The sequence below is a fragment of the Rattus rattus genome, chromosome 2, assembly GCF_011064425.1.
Source record: "Rattus rattus isolate New Zealand chromosome 2, Rrattus_CSIRO_v1, whole genome shotgun sequence".
NCBI lineage: Eukaryota > Metazoa > Chordata > Mammalia > Rodentia > Muridae > Rattus > Rattus rattus.
Window position 1 is genome coordinate 55976668 of NC_046155.1, and position 17909 is coordinate 55994576.

The following is a 17909-nucleotide window of genomic DNA, read 5'->3' on the forward strand; positions in this document are numbered from 1 at the left end:
AAGCAAATGCTTTACCATTGAGCTGCCACCCCAACCCTCCTACCCACCCAGGCCTTTGTTACTTGAAGTTGAAAGTTTAGTAACCTCCTTGAGTGTTCCAAAAGAGAGTCATCTACATTTGACTCATACAGAAATGTCCTGAATCAATATAAACTTTGCTTCAACAACAAGAGATGTTAACAAGAGAATCCAACATCTCCAGCAGACCTGAAATCTGATCAACGCAAACCTTTGAGGAAGATTTCGATCTGGGGAAAAAACAATTGGAAGATTATCAGAAGTACAAGTAGCATCCAATGTTTGATCTCAACAATCGTCTCGGGTTCTGGCGTCTTGGTTTGTTTCCAAAGTCCTCACCCTCCTCCATCATTGCTGAGAAGGAAGAAATCAGTAAGCTTCCATTTTATTCTCAAAAGCTTTTGTCCCTGAAGATTAGATTTAAACAGAAGTCTTCTACTAAATACCAGCTATGGGACTTCTCCTGCAAACAAAGGGGCCGGAGTGTCCCTGTGGAGGGTGGGGGGAGAGCTGCTGACCATGAGGATGGTCATTCTGCCCAGCACCCCCCTCTACACCAGGTGGCAGCTGCGTTGTGTGCTGTCCCCAGAGGGTGCCGTGTCTCTCTCCTAATTTCTCCTATTCCAAGTGCATGTGGCATTTCTTCTAATTAATGTGAGAATAGAGAATCAAGAGGGGATCCCTCCAAAGAGTTGTTCTGAGGAGTGGTAAATTAACCCCCTTGGACTTGCCTAGAAGCAGGCAAGAGATCTGTTTTGTTTTGCAGAGTCCTGCAATTAGAAGTACAGAAGCTCCATTTTTAGTAAAGGTGTAAGTTGGTAAACTTCATTCACTTCAGAACACACGCATGTACATATACAAGCACATGCACATGTGCACCCACACATGCCACAGGACAGCACACACACACACACACACACACACACACACACACACACACCACCACATACACATACCACAGCACACCATACACCATATACACACATCACAGCACAAACACCACACCACACATTCACACACATACACACACACATTACATGACACACACACCATACTACACACACATACACACTACAGCACACATACATACCATACCACAGCACACACACACCATATCATACACAAGCCATAGCACACCACACACACACACACACACACACACACGCACACGCACACGCACACAACACAGTATACCACACACCATATCACACACACACCACACCATACACATACCACACTACAGCATACCACACACACCACACCCCCATATACACACTTACACACACACCTCAGCACACATACACCATAGCATACGCATACCATGCCACAACACAGCACACCCCCATATACACACTTACACATACACCTCAGCACACATATACCATGCCACAACACAGCACACAGCATGCACACACAAACACACACACACACACACACACACCCCATACCACAGCACACATTCACACAAATGCTCACATCATTTTGAAGAACAATCATGTAAAGTATTTTTTCTTTTTTTTGTTTTTTGATAATTGATACTGAATTCCACCCTCTACCCCGATGCGGTTGCTGGCCCTTGGTGTAGCTCTGGAATGCCTCAGGTTGGACAAGACTTTACAGGCAAAACCTGGAAATCCCCCATTTAAGCCCCCAGACATCCTCAGGAGATATTAATCGTCCTCATTTTATAGATGAAAAAAATGTAAAATCAGAGCAGTTGCATGATGTGTTTTAGTCAGAGATAAGTAAATACTGGAGACTGGTTTCAAACAATGATAACTTCAGTCCCAATCCCGATCTGCTTTCTTCTGGTTCTTCTGACTGCAGATCTCCTGGAAACAAGAATAAAAGACAGGCAGTACAGGCTTGGGAAATGGCTCAATGGGTAAAGCACCTTCTGCACAAAAACCAAAGGGTCAAAGTTTGGGTCCCCAGTTAGCCATGATATAAAGCTGCCAGGACGTTGGGAGGCAGGTCCCTGGGTCAAGCTGGCTAGTTAGACGAGGTGAATTAGCAAGCTCTGGCTTCCCATGAAAGACTCCTCGATGGTATATTAGGTGGTGGGCGACTGAGGGCGAAGACACTGGACACCAACCTCCACATGAATGTACACACACACACACACACACACACACACACACACACACACACACATGACGATGCATGTAGGCACACACAGGACCACATTTTAAAAATTGGTTACTTCTACTTTGCAATGCAAAGACCGATACGTGGAATAGAAGATAATCATAGGCCATGCTTTCAATTAAGTACTTGATTTCCATTTGATGCCCATGAAATTAGGACCTTAGTTCTCACAACTCAATGTACTTCCATCAGTCGTGATTTTAAGCTTTAATCCTGGGTGTGCACTGTAATCAGGCAGGCTGAATAAACTTACTCACCAAAGTCCATCCCAACACACCGAAGCAGCTCGCCTAGTAGAGTCTCTCATTTTCCAGCTACGGTGCCTCCCTCCGAGGTCAGAAACTGGCCCTTACCACATGTGATTTTTTTTTAAACAATCAGTTCTCTAAATCATTACACTTGGGCCAGACTGTGTATAAAAACACCAAGACGTGCTTTCTCTTTTTGAACAGCTTCCACATAGGTTCAGTGGTGGTACCCAGTCTCTCCAAGAGCACTGTTGGGGAAAAAAAAAACCAGGGAGCTCATGAGTCCAGTCTCTCAGACGCACAATTTTGTTCCCCAGAAAATTGAGAAACCAGTGTTTGAAGAGCATAATGGCCCGAGGCTCACTGTTCCTTCTGTCTTTTGGTGTTGTGTTCCCAGATAGGAGAAATGGAGATAGTGAGACGCCTAAGCAAACAGTTCTGACTAGAAGCTGGGCTGCCAAAATCTTGGAAGATCCACACTACGAAGAGTCACTGTTCCCTCCTCGGGCCCATTTTGGAGGGAGACGCTTGCAAGAAAACCAGTGATTCCTCCAAGGTCTTTATGCATGCATGTGCTGGTAGACCCAGGAGTTAAATTGCAGCCCCTTTTCTTTAACTCATCCTGTTTGACACTGAAAATCATATTTCTGTGAATATCTTTTAAATTCATTCCGGTTGTATGGATTTAAAAAGAGGAAAAAGACAGTGGCTTGGGACGTAGTGGTATGTGGCCCCTATACATCAAACATCATAAGGAAATGAAGATGTTTGCAGATTCCAATTAATGTTAGCTTCTCGCTGATCAAAACAGCTCTTCTTCTTATGTAAGTGTCCTGGTAAATCCTGTACACACCACCTACCACGCCCATGGCTATAAGGTCTTCATATGTTTCTTCAAGGCGTATACTTAGGCTTCCCTCTCTACTCTTCCACTTCTAGATGTCTGTGTGCCACACAAGGGAAAGTGAGCAGGACATTTAGCAGAGGCAGAAACATTGTTTTTCAGAGCTAAATGTTATCAACTCAGCCAAATGTGAACTTCAGAGGGTTCCTGGAAATAAAGCCACAGCATTTGGGAGAGATGAGCCAGGGACTTCATGTAGCATTCATGCTGGCCTCAAACTTGAAATCCTCAAGTCTCTGTCCCTTGAGTATTGAGATGAAAAGGCGTGTGCTACTATCCTGGCTAGGACCTCAGCACTTAAACAAGAATAGATGCCTTGTTCAGCAAGAGGCCAGCTTAATGGTAGCCTCAGACACAATGCCTCTGACATTTCTACTGGCTGTGGTTTCCAGCCATGATAAGGCTTGCAGGTTTATAAAGTGGTCCCTTTTCAGGTTGGGAGTCTCTGTCAAATACTCTACATGGCTCTTCTTGGACTGCAAATACCAAATATGATTAAGAGTAAGAAATCTGGAACCTGACAAACCAGGGTTGAGACAAGTCATTAAACCATTCTGAATTTTACTTTCCTCATGTTATATCGTGATAAAGATGATCTGAGCATGTAAATACACACATGTGTGTACACACACACACAAACATACACACGCACACATGATGTAGTACTCAGTACCTGGGAATAATAGGTTATTTTATTAGCTGCATAGTTTGGAGATACCTATGGATACTCTGCACATGCTAGATGGACCTTGGGAAGTTATGCCAGATGATAAAACACAGAAACCAAAGGCCACACACTGGTTATAATGATACTTTCTTTTTTTTTCTTAGTAAATGTCTGTTACAGCCACACCTATAGAAGCAGAAGCAGATTAGCGGTTTCTAGGGGCTATGGAGAGAGGAATGAGGAGTAATTATTAATGGGTCAAGAGGAAATGCTTTTGAGGAAATGAAAATTTCTAGAAGGAAGGTAGAGCTGGTGGCTGCATATTGTGAAAGCAAAAACATGAAAATGGTTAAAATACTAAGCTGGGTATTACATATATTCACCATAATTTAAACCACTCGTGTACACAGACTTTCCAAACACCTTTCTCCAGCTCACTCTTCCTCAAGATTGCTCATCTCTCTTGATACGCGCCAAGGGTCATTTTCCCATAATCACATATCCTAAAGATGAACCCATTAAAACCACACGCTTTCCCATTCCAAGCCTCCCACATGGCACCAGATTTCTCACCACCCTTCAGAGTAGACCGTGTGTGACAATGCTTCCGTTTTGCTGAGGGCTACATTTTGCTAGTGCTGACGTAGTTTTCTTAGGTCACTAGACAGAGGATGAACTCAATTCCCTGTTCCTTGGTTCAATGATCCCATTTCACCTGAGGCTGGTTTCTTGACAGCACATTTTCTAGTGCACAAAGGACTTCACTTTTATGTTATTTGTATGGGAAGGCTATTGGATTGACGTTTATTCCAGGCTGGACTCTCAGGATGAAGTAGATTGTGGCCTCACAGGGGCAGTAGTTGGACTGTTGTTGGCTTGCTTTAACTGGAAATTACTGCCTTCACTAGGGGCCATTAGCACATCAAAATGGTGTTTGTTGAGCCAGGAAAAGTGATACATTATGTTTGCATTTATTCTTTGGTCCCCAAAGACTAATTGTTGGTTTGTGTTTTTAAACACCCTTTCAAGTGCTAAGAGCCTCTAATGAGTTAAATTAACACACCATTAGGGTTAAGAATCGTGGTGTTGACGTGGACACAGTAGACCAATTACTGGTGCTGGACTATAGGATGAAGCCCTGTATGCACAGAACCCAGCTGCCCTGCCATTTCTGAAAGACTCGGACACTTGATAGAGCATCCCCCGCCCCCCGACTTGTTTTGCTTATCCTTGCATCTGTCTTTTGCCACGAGGACCAGTCATTATGCAAACAAGGACACCATGGCTTGGAGAGGCATTGTGCCCCATCAGACCAGCAAGAGGGTGGGGTGGGGACCCCAGAGAATACCTGCTTTTGTGCATAACACTTCTTGGACTTCTGGTGTTTGCACAGGGTCCAGCTTGATATAGGGTGAAAGGTGAGTTTCCATGATGCCACTTAAAGATCTGATTTAGCTCTAGTGGATAATCTTTTCCTGCAATCCAGCCAGCATAGCTGGGGGGGTATACCTACAATATGATGAGGTGTTTGGCTCTAAGGGGGAGAGGAACTTGCTCCATTCTGCAGAGATAGTACAGTGGACATGTTAGAAACTTCCAGAAACTTAGATGCTCTAAGTGAATCTGTTCCACTGTCTAGGATGAGGTCAACTCTGTCAATCACTATCATGATTTTAAATGTTTTTTTTGTGTTGCAGGGATGTTATTATCTTCCATTCTCTCGGCTGAGCTATAGAGCCCAGAGGATGATTTTTATATAGCAAAACACAGTGAAATTGAGGCTGCTAGGAACACTCTCTTGGGGCAGTTTGTGATATGTCAGGTAGACTCCTCCTTTGGGCTGTTCTGGCTTCATTGTTTATCCTTATAATCCTGCTTGGATGGGCTCTTAGATTCTTCACATATCTCTAGGAAAAAGCCAAGTTAACTTGTGTTGGGCAGTGGGAAAAGGTTCATATCAAGACATGGACAATACTGGGGACAGGGTCAGAATTACCCAAAACCAAGGACCTCCTCTTTGTCATAGGAGGGAGCTGTTTCTGGTGCTTTTAACAGAGACAAGTTGTCACTGTCTGAAGACTGCTAACCAAGGTCTGTCTCCCTAGATCTAGTCTTGATGCCATCCCTTTGCCGTTCTGAGCAGTATGGCACTTAGGGGGCTGCTCTGTGCTTGGGGAATTTGGTTTCTTTTTAATATGTAATAATCACCATTACATCTCAATTACTTAACAAATAGAGAAGCACGGGGCCATGTTATTTCCAAAGAGCCTCCTGAGAGTATGGCTGGAGATCTCCAAATGTTATCCAAAATTAGCCTGGAGAGGGCAGGCGATCAGATCTTTTAATATGTGCCCAAGGGAACACACGCGCATTATGTACTACTGGTGTGGGCGCGCTGTGCCTATTCATGGCTTGCACGCAGTCCTGGAAAACACCATGCTCCTCCTCTTCCTGCTAGGAGATACCTAGACCCATTAGAAGAGGCTGCAACAAGACCCTTTCTACTTCCAAGGGTGACAATTGGATGGGCTTTTTCTTCTCTTAAGCTGAGAAGCCCCAGATTCTGGCTGGAAAGGAAATAATAGGTCGCCACAGACATAATAAAAGGTACATAAGAAGGAAAGAACTCATCAGTAAATATGAAATAGTGGCAAAAAGACGTGAAATTGTTTGATGGGTCACCAAGCAAACAAACAAACAAACAAAACCTCACAACTGGATAGTGAGACATTTCTCCTCCCATTTGACCACAATGGTTGCCTTTTAACTCTGGTTTGTCAGTCAGTGCTGTTAATATTTTATGAAAAGGGTGCTTAGGGCAAAGCAGCCATAGACCATTTTCTTGGGAAATGTACAGTTTCTCAAGGCGTTTGTTTTTCAAGCCTTGGCAGTTGGCACTTTTCTTTTGAGAAAGCAGGAGTTGTTGGGGGCAGACCCTTAGTCTTATTTCCAAGACTTGGGGTTTGGCTTAGTGTAGAATTGTGATCATGAAAGCAGCTTTGGTTTACTGGTGGCATAGCACTCAAATTAAATTTGGGTTTAGCTAAAAGCCCTCGACATATAATGAGGATTACAAGTTAGGGATCGGCCTGCCCCTGAAGCGTTCAATTTCATTTCGATGGGCATCTGGTAGGGCTCACTGCTTGCTGGGGGCAGAAGGCAGGCTTTTCATCTACTGGAGCCTGCAGACCTCAGGTACTCTGCGTGCTGGCTTTGCATGTGGGCCTTTATGCAGAGTGAATAGCTCTGCATTTGTTGTAGAATCAAGGACTAAGTAAAGGGGAGAGAAGAGATTACCATTTGAGCACCCGGGTTCCCACTAAACCAAAGGTAAGCTCTTTGTAACTGTTGATCTGGGGAATAAATCCTCCTTTGTAATTCCACAGATGCAGGAAGCCTCCTTCACACCAGCTCTTCCTGCACAGTTTCTACTGACCTTGCAAGTCTTGCAGACCTGCCAATGTGAAAGTTCTCTGACCTTAATTGCTGGACGCCTTTCCACCCCCCTCCTCTCAAAATGGAAAATGGAAGTTACCCAGCCAGTGAGTTAAACTTTTCCATTTAAAGGGGGTGCCAAATCATTTATCCATTTATGTTTTCAACTCACCCCACAGTAACAAAAAAAAAAAATCAGTGATTTTGGTCAAGGTCTTGGAAGGTCCAATGTTTCACGGTGTATGAAGCCATGCTACAGAATGTTACTGCTGTCATTTGGATGTCTGTCTATTAGGATCCAGAGGTGACCGCTCTGGATTGGGGTACTGAGCACTTTTTGAGGGAGACGTATCCTTTTCCTACTGGTGTTGTCTATGGTAACATTCAGCTTAGTACGATGAATAGGGCTGTGCTTCCAGTTGTTGCTGACCAGACATGGATGAGTAATGATTAGCACATATATGTTTATGTTATTTCAGCAGAAAATCCGTGCACTGTCGGTGATGAATTGGAGGTTAAACGACAAATCTTCCTCGAAACTATTCCTGGTGTCTAGTCTATGAACTGAAAACTGGATTAACCTTTAATTACCCTCAACGATCTCTCAACCCCGAGACAACATTGCCACTGCCACCAGTAGTATTTGCATATACAATTTAACGAGAGAAACATCTGTTTGCATATTTGGAATCATTACTAGCATGCAGATTAATGGATACTTGCAGTGAGGTAGGCATCCGAGCTAATGTCTCATTTTCTTGGTTTTCTTCTTCTTCCACCCTCTGATTCTGCTGGACTTGTATTAATTAGACTACAGGCTGGCTTGAACTCTTGGCCTTGCACAGAACACATAGATACAACAGGATCTGCAAAACCGCATTTCATTCAACTAGGAAAAAGATGCAACTCCCGGGCCTTATAAAATGAATGTGTTGTAAGCCTGTGTGTATGCACATGTGATGTACTCAATTCAAATATTAAAAAAATCCTAGGGCTAGAGAGATGGCTCAGTATAAAATAGTCACTGAACAAGCATAAAGGCCTGAATTTAGATTCCCGTAACCCATGTACAAAGCCAGGAGTGGTTGAGTGTCAGGGGTTTTGGAGACAGTGGTTCTGGGGTTCTCCCTGGCCAGCCTACCTAGCCAAAAACAATGAACTTCAGATTCAGTGAAAGTCTGTGTCTCAGAAAATAGTGTGGAAAACATATAGGAAGATACCCTAAGTCAATCTCTGGCTTCCGTGCATGCATACATGCATACATAGATAAGGTACCTGCACACAGGTGTACATAGCATATGCATATATGATACAAACATGCATAAAACTTAAAAGCCTTTTGTGTGGTTGGGAACTACCTACTTTTGCACACAGCTCTCCTCTGATAATTATACCAAGTGCTTCTTTGATGTTGGACAGTTTTACAGTTTTAGAGTACAAGGATCAAGCTAATAAAAATCTTTATTTTTCTGTGAGACTCACAGGAGGCTGATGGGGTTCAATAATTTACTTATCACCTCCTTACTGGCTCGGTAGAGGGCTGGGCCTCCAATCTACCAAGTATAGTGCTTTTCCAGTATCTTTGTCTTTCTCAGTGGGTAACACTGAAGGCATTTAAAGCAGCAACTAAAACTATTTAATTCAGTTTCCGAGGAAATCCATCGACTACCAGTGGAAGCCCTCATTAAAGGTGCACATATGCACATTGTATGCATAAAATGCTGACTTTCTATAACTTTTATCATCAAACTTCATGCTGTTAGTGTATGGACTTCAATGCTTACATAGAGAACTTTTCCCCCCACCTCCATTGGTCCAAAGCTCATGAAAGACTCTAGAGAGATTTTCAGGCCTTTAATTTCATCATTTTTTAAATGTTTCTTTTGATAAGAAAAAAGTGCTGGTTCTTTATCTTTTTTTTTTTTAACAAGAAGAAAAGGAACACCAATTCCTACTTAACTTCAGCCTCCTCTGGATGTCAGTCAGCCCTGATCCCAGCAGCATCACCCTCAGCCCTCCCAGCACCCCAGTTATTTTAAAGAGTTGCTCCCAATGGCTACATTCATCAGGATGGAGAGGAGTCTTGGCTTTCATTAGGGAGTCTACCCTCTTTAATTTAAACTAAATGGTGGGAGTGGTGGTGGTGGGGCGGCCAGATTAACCAGGGAACACTTTGAACCACGGAAAAGATTTTTTTTTTAATGTGCATGTACTATTCTGACACCCATGGACGTTCTGTAATTAAAGCTGGGCTGGGCCTGGAGAGGTCTTTAAGAAACAGGATTAAATCAGTTGGTTGTGATTGAATATCCATTATTTGCTGACAAAGGTGTATCATGAGGTTATGGGAAGCGATTTTTTTTCAGCATCTTCTTATACCCTCTTTTCTCATCTAGACCCTGTTCCTTTACACTCTGTACCACAGGTAAAACATTCTTGAAAACTAAAAGAGGGCTAGTTCAGATAGCACTGTTCCTTTACCACATTCTCTGCACAGAACTAGACAGTCTGACTCGAAAAGACATTCTCACCCCCTGGTGTGAAGTGAGCACTGATCTCGGAGGGATTATGTTTACAGCTGAAGCACACTTAAATCTGTGGCGATCGCTTTCATTCTCTTCTCCCTAGTACTTCTCAGTAAGTAACATTTTAATACTAGGTGAAAACCCGTCCCCTCGTTTGTAACTGCAGATGCTGCATGCGGGTGCTTGGCACACAGACAACATTCCATAACAAAGAAGCGTTTTCTGTGTGGGTGTGCAGGTGATGGAATATTGCAGCGTAAGAGATCCTATTCTGTTAGCCATTTACAGATTCCAAAGGGAGGCGTTCGTCTTCAGTGGCCTCATGCAAATTCTAGTGCACAGCAGAGTTTTAGAAGGGAGACATCGCTATTGGTTTCTAGCAGTGGTCCACCCATTGTGTATCTTTCAGAAGTCTATTATGGGAGGCTAATCTCATTCAGGGATAGTTTAGGGAGAAGGCAAAGTGAAATACAGTTGTGTGTGTGTGTGTGTGTGTGTGTGTGTGTGTGTGTGTTTCTGTTATACCATATATTAATTGACCTACATGTTAACCCATAGGGACTTGTATATTTGACTATATTCTAGGTTCTAGAATTTATGCATACTCTTGGGGATCTTGGCAGTGGTTCAGAAATGCATTCACTTTAAAAGAGAAGGGAAGAGATAGCCTGGGGTGCCGACTGTCCCACTAGCTGGAATTGCTTTGGACCTCATTTGTTTTTGTCCTGACTGGGTCAGGACCCTTAGAGACTGGTCGAACCTCTGGAGGCAAGAGGAGATGGAGGAGCATACGTCTGGTAGAGGCAGACAGTAAAGATATCTAGGGTTGTCCTTGGGCTTCCAAAGCCCAGTCAAGCTGGGGGCATTTGACACCGCCAGCATTCCATTGGCATGGGGCCAATTCCATTGACATTAGAGCCAAAATTTGGGAAGCAGAGCACGTAATGCTGGGTAACACTACATGACCTGAAACGGAGGCACGCAATAAATAACTAGATAGGAAGGGGCTGGTCAAACCTTTGTGAGGGGTGTGTGTCGGTAGGTGGATCAAAGAGTTTGGAGACCTCAAAAATGCAGGATTTACAATATTTCCAGGACAGATGAGTGGAGAATCCCTGTGTTATCTCCAGTCTCCCTCCAGTTTATTATTTTATTAGGGTGGACAGATATGGACAGATAGGATAGTCTACTTAATTCCCAGGTCCCAGGATGTGTCACGTTATTGTGTGCCCCGGGGTCTTTACATCTGCTGTTTGTCAACCTTGGGTTCTCTTTTTCCGGTGCTGCGTGACTTTTTAAAATTTTTACTGTTGTGTATAGTTTTCCATACTTATTTGATTAGTTGAGACCTCACTTACTGGTAGGACCCACTCTCCTCTCCATCTGTCTCAATAGCTGTTTTCCACCTTTATAACCCTTATCGTCTGAGCTTCTGGAGGGCTGAGCCCGTGCGTCTAAATCTGTACAAGAATGCTTCTCGAGCTCCTGGATGAAAGGAGAAAGTGAACGTCGCGCTCATTTTTGGCCAACTGCAGTTTGTACCTTGTTGACGGTTCAGGTCACCGAGAGGAGTCGCTGTTTCGTACCATGTAAGCTGCTTGGGTCGCCAGGAGGGGTCGCTGTTGAAGCTTCCTGTAAAGGCGAGCATTTATTTATCTGTTGGATTTTTTTTTTTAAAAAGAGGGTTTAACTTCATTTACCTCCCTTTTCTTTGCCCCTTCTGTCCAATCGCTTTGGAACGAGTAAGAGACTAATAAAGTCCAGAAGGCAAACCAGAGCGTCTTGACTTTACTGTGAAAGACTTTGGGCCCAGGGTTCTCCAGAAGCCATAATCGGAAGCTCCTCCCCACCCCCCGAACCTCCACCCCCAGCCCGCCAAGCATGAACACCTTGTGGGGTGTCACAAATGAGCTGCAGAACTTGTTGGCTCGGTCCTGCGGCACATTTTTGACCAGAGCGCCTATTTTGGCAAGCAATGGCATATAAAAAAGGTTTTGGAAATGCTAGTGATTACGATCCAACGCCCTAGAGCAGAGTTGTTGAGGCATGAGAACAACAGCAACAAAAATACTTCAAACAACAAAAATCCTTACATGGACACTTCATGTAACCGGGCTGGGGATTCACTTGCCTTTCCTTGGCAAAATAAAAAAAAAAAAGAACCCAGATGAGAGACATCTTTTGTGCTAACCGCAAGACTGGAAGACACACTAGCATTAGCTTGACAACCACGAGTTTAAAAGACAAATAATTATAATAGCGTTTATAAAAGTAATGGGAAGGGTACTGAATGTCTCAGTCCCGTCCTTTAAAATGGCTTTAAAAACAACAACAAAACAAACAAAACAAAACAAAAACCTCGAATTCAGGGACATTTTTGTACCCTGGTAATAAATTAACATTTCAAAAGTACTTTTACCTGCTGAGCTGGTTCATTCGGCTAATATGGGTAACGCTGTGGACTCGAATAATTAGTGTAAATTGCCTTTGAATAACACCGAGCTGGGAACAACTTTAACTCGCGAAAGCTTAATGCCTCTTGCTGGACAGGATGAAGAGTCCTTAATGGGGCCTGGAAAAAACAACTAATACCTACAAATCAAAGAAGAAAAGCCGTTTTTGATGCATGTGTGTGAGAGTGTGAGTTTTAAACTAAATTGTTAGCACTTCCTCCCTGCTGAGGGTCACGGATTAGCGAGGCTGGGAGACTCTTTGAGAATCTTTCACACTGACCAGGGGAGGCAGGGGATTCCAAACACAAGTGTTTTCTTAACCCTAATCCCTACCTCCTTGACCAGGACAGCTCCGCATTTCCCTCTAATTAGGTGAGGAATTAGAAGTTGGATAAATGGGCTCAGGGAAGAGGGTAAAGTGATTAGTTCATTCTGAACCATGATAGCAATTTCTGGCTACTCAGTTCTTTCCAAGATAATAACTTTTCTCTTTCTAAAAAAAAAAACAACACCCTATTCCTGCAAGCCTCACGTGTACGTATAGGCAATGCTGATAATCAATCTTTGGGCAAGTTTGGGTCAGCATCTTGACAAATGATTTTCCTCTCTTTCATCAGAATTTTATCCTGTTGAGAAACTTCTAGAGCAGCTTCTCATCTGAACCAAGCATGATAATTATTTGTGCAATCTGAACTAAATCTAATAACCTTACCTAAAAATGTATTCGCATTCAAATGATCCTTTCAGTGAACGGGGAGAAGGACTTGATGCTCAATAGCTAAGATAAAAAAACATTCTGATGAATTTTTCTGCATATGAATGCATTCTACCTCGCACTCCTGTTTTTTTATTCTTTTTTTTTCTAAAAGATCTTGTAGATATTCTTAGTGGAATTGTAATTTCGAATTTCAGGTTGTATAAAGTAATTATTGAATAGTTTCAAACTGATGTGTTGCTAGCAGCTGCTAGAGGAGATGAACTTGCCAGGCTACCTACATACTGAAGGCAGTTTCTGTATGAAAATTCCTGACAGATATCAGAATAGGAAGACTTTTATTTATTTCCTTTTGAATGCAGAGAGTAGACACTATGGTTGCGTCTGGACCTTCCTCTGATTTTATCCCATTTTATTCACCTGTTACAAGACTTAGGTGTCCTAAACACACAATGAAAACAACTTTGGGAGAGAGGAACACCATAGCAGTAAAGAACAAGGCAGAATGTCCTTCCACCTCCTGTCCAGGGCAGTTGAAAGGTCACAGCTTCACTCCTCTCATCCCTTCAGAAAGCTACAGTTGCAGTGGGTAAGAAACCGACTGTGAGCATTCGGAACACCTTGTTTTAGTTCTGGATTATCTCTGGAAGTTATAAATGGGCCAGAGCAAAACAGAAGCAAGCACGGCAACGTGGTCCAGACTTCAGGCTCAATTCCTGAGTTAGACTCATCTGGCCAGGAGTAGACACAGTCATGGCTGGCTGTCCCCTTGGGAAGGCACATTTTTTAATTTATAAACATATTTTCCTCTGACCTGGAGTTCTCCCTCCCCAGACCTACGCATGTAAAGCCTTCTGCACACTGCCCAGTGGTGTTGTACAAGACACCTCATACTACATGAGCTGGAACGCTGTTGCCTCTTGATCTTTCCAGCTTTGCTTCCTTCCGTGCAGAAGATCTAAGCAGTGCTAGTTATTAGTTTGTAGATGACCTCTACAGTTATCCATCTCTGTCACTGATTGGCAGGAGGTGACAGAGTGCCCTGCTGCCTGCCACTCCCTTCCCAGGTTAACCAGATTAAGTTGTTATTGTTTGCTTTATTTTATTTCTAGAAGAAAATCTAGCCTGCTACTCTCTGATCTTATGCAGCATGTTACATAGCTCAATGGTGCTTTAAAATTCCTTGGAGCTGCAAGCAAGAAAGGAAATGTGTGTGTGTGTGTGTGTGTGTATGTATGTATGTGTGTATATATGTACGTGTATGAATGTGTGTGTATGTATGTATGTGTGTATATATGTGTATGTATGTGTGTATATGTATATATGTATGTATATGTGTGTATGTATGTGTATGTATGTGTGTATGTATGTGTGTATGTGTGTAAGTATGTGTGTGTGTATGTATGTGTGTATGTGTATGTGTGTATGTGTATGTATATGTGTGTATGTGTGTGTGTATGTGTATGTGTGTGTGTATGTATATGTGTATATGTGTATGTGTGTGTATGTGTGTATACGTGTGTATGAGTATGTGTGTATATGTATGTATGTGTATATGTGTATATGTATGTATGTGTATATGTGTATATGTATGTGTATGTATTGTGTATATGTGTGTGTATGTATGTGTGTATATATGTGTATGTGTGTATGTGTATATGTATGCAATGTATGTATATGTGTGTATGTGTGTGTTTATGAGTGTGTGTATGTATGTGTATGTTTGTGTGTGTGTGTGTGTGTATGTATGTGTGTATGTATGTGTGTGTGTGTGTGTGTGTATGTGTGTATGTATGTATGTGTGTATATGTATATGTGTGTATGTATGTGTGTATGTATGTGTGTATGTATGTGTGTATGTATGTATGTATGTACGTATGTGTATGTATGTATATATAGTGAAGGTCAAGTTTAAACTTCTAGGCTACAGCAAAGATAGGAAGTCAGGCATCTGAAGGAGAGCAGCTTCACTCCTGGACTGCATCTGACTGTTCCCACCTTTGGAGGGTCAGCGTGGGAAAGCTCTACGTGAACAAGATAGGAAGTGCTAGCAGAAAGGGCACAGCCAGCCGAGTAAGCTGGGTTCAGCAATCTTCATCCAATGTGGAGCTGTTTGAATCTTGACTAATACTTCTGCCCTACAGTCTGGCCTATGGTTGTTGCTTTGTTTAAACGTCGTATCAGGGGTGAGCTGAGACCCTTGGACTCTATCCCACTCTAATAGCAAGTGGCCCCTGTGTTGAGGCCAGGTCAACAGCCCCCCAGGCTTGGGCAGGAGGACTTAAGCCAGAGATACATCTGTGGTTCAAATCTGATAGGATCAATCAATAAGTCTCCCAGCAGAAGCATCCGCATGTCAAACTGTAAACTTGATAATTGACAGAATCCATTTAATGCAGCCAGTGAGAACACCATGCCGGAAGATTAACATTTTCTGTGAATAATTACAAGTTCAAGCCGTTCGGCCTCTTATCACTTTATATGGAGTCTAGAAAGTGGGAGTGATCTTTTTTAATTTGTAATTACTTCACTCCGATGTGAGTGAGGTCCAGCGGCCTTCTTCTTAGTCTTTCGGGATGGAAGACATTGGTATGCAGGAGCCACGCCGGAAGACGCAGTGCGCTATCAGAGGAGGACACGTCTGATCATCCTTTAAAACCAACTCGGAGGAGTTAATCTCATTGAACTTCTTTCTATTCAACAAAAGAGTTGGCTGTTTCCAAGTCTAACATGACTATAATGTTCATTAAATGGACTCCTTTACACCTTTAAATGGATTAACTGCACATCTTCACAGTCTAATTATTATACATGTCATTCAAAAAAATCACAGATCTAATTCGGGGCATGATAAAGGCCTTTCTTTCGCAGCCATGGAAAAGACACTGCAGTAAATGGATGTGATTTTTATCAGACCCAGTGCCATTTTTTTTTTAAAAGGGCACATGTTGCTCCTGGGAGGCGAGAAGAAGCGAACATGCCCTAGTCGTTTTATTTCAGAGATTTAAGATTGGACCAGGCCGACGCACTTCCGGGCTTGCAGTGCCAGGCACCTTGGAGGTTCCTCCCGCCCAAGCCTGCCTGGCTAATGACTTCAATCTGCCCCAGACAGCTTTTAGACGGGTGATGAATTACGGACAACCCCACTGGGTCCTTGGCCTTTGTGCTTCTCCAAGTTCTTTTCCACAGAACCTTGTTGGAGGGGGAGAAACCACTCTTCACTTCAGGCTCTAAGAACAAACACACAACTCTGTCGTCATGTGTGGCTTCGACATCTACTTTCTTTGCTCTCCTTTTTCTGGGATCTAGGTGACACTTCACTGTCTGGGGACAGCAAGTTTATCAGGGAGGACCACAGAGTGTCCCCTTAACCCCCATGATTTAGGCTCTTTCTGTTACAAGTACAGCAAGGCTGAACTCTGTTGTCATTCATGACTCTAGTATTGATGGGGAGATTCCTACGGGGCAGCCACTGCTGTAGACAGCCAAAGGCAGAGCAGGTGTGTTACCCACTCACTGAATGTTTGCCCAGCAACCTCTTTCGAGCTGTGGGTAAGGAACCAGAGGTGGATTCATACTCCTTGGAGCTCATGAATGACTGGCCTGGTGGGCAGCCCTGCTGTTCTCCTGTGGTGGACACTTTAAATCTCCATTTCCTCACTTAAAGACAGAGAGTAGCTATCTTTCAGTGCTCTGGGTTTCATAAACAGCACAGACCTAGAGACATGAGCATGGAGTCCAAGTAGCCATTGTTACCAGTAATATCTAGTTTCCCCCCTTATCGGTGGCCACCTTTACTGAGCTAGTTCTGAGCCTTTCTGTGGTTCAACTCTTTTTTTGTTGTTATTTTGTTTTGTAATAGATTTATTTTTAAAGGGTTAAACACTCAGACAATTTAAATACAAGTCGAACAGAATCTGTCAGTCAGCTGCAATGCCATCGGGTGTCCTCTGGAGTCCTCACAGTGAGGAAGAAAGCTCTGGTACTTTATTCACACACATCCTTCTTATCAGCAATGTAATCTACTATTTCCTTATGGACACATTAATTTCTCTGCATCTATATCAGGAATTTCCAACCCAAATCCGTCTTCCATGGTCATAATAATTTCCATTTGGTCCAAACTGTCTAAGCCCAGGTTCTTCATAAAATGAGAATTTACTGAGAGCTTTTCTGGGTCAATCTTTCATAGAGTTTCAAGACATACAGAACTCGGTGCTTGATTCCCTCTAACATCAGTGGGGGGGTGTGTGTCACTGTATGGGTGGCACAAATGTGCGACCATTCCAGGCACTTACAGGAGCACCAAGGCCGGCTGCAGAGTCCTGGGTTTCCTACAGACTCCTTCAGGGCAGAGAGTAGTGCCAAGAGGCCGGGTCAAGGCCAACATGGGAAGCTGGGGCAGTGGCACGAAGGCCGAGGGCGGGCGTCGGACACAGGCGCAAAGGACAGGAGATGCCATGGCTATGCCAACCGAGGATGCACCACCTCTGGTCCAATTCTTTAATCATCTGTAGTGATTGATATTGTCTGGGGAGGGTCTTTTAGACAGAACAGAAGGCCAAAGCTTACTTCCACTCCCAGTCTTTGACATTAAAGAAAGAAATCACTTTTCTTTTTTGTTGTTGTTATGTTTTGATTTGGCTTGAGATAGGGTTTCGTGGAACATGGGCTGGCTTTGAACTTGCTGTGTAGCCAAGTACAGCCTTGAACTCCTGATCTTCCTAAAGCCTGGGATTACAGGTATGCCGCTTCTGTCTTTTGTCTTTTGAAAGGAAAATGCTAAACTACCCAGA

The 17909-nt window shown here is 43.2% G+C and overlaps 1 pseudogene; it reads right to left on the reverse strand.

Annotated features, from left to right (window-relative positions):
• Nucleotides 1–17100: 17100 nt before the first annotated feature.
• Nucleotides 17101–17582, reverse strand: LOC116893831 (annotated as a pseudogene).
• Nucleotides 17583–17909: the final 327 nt, after the last annotated feature.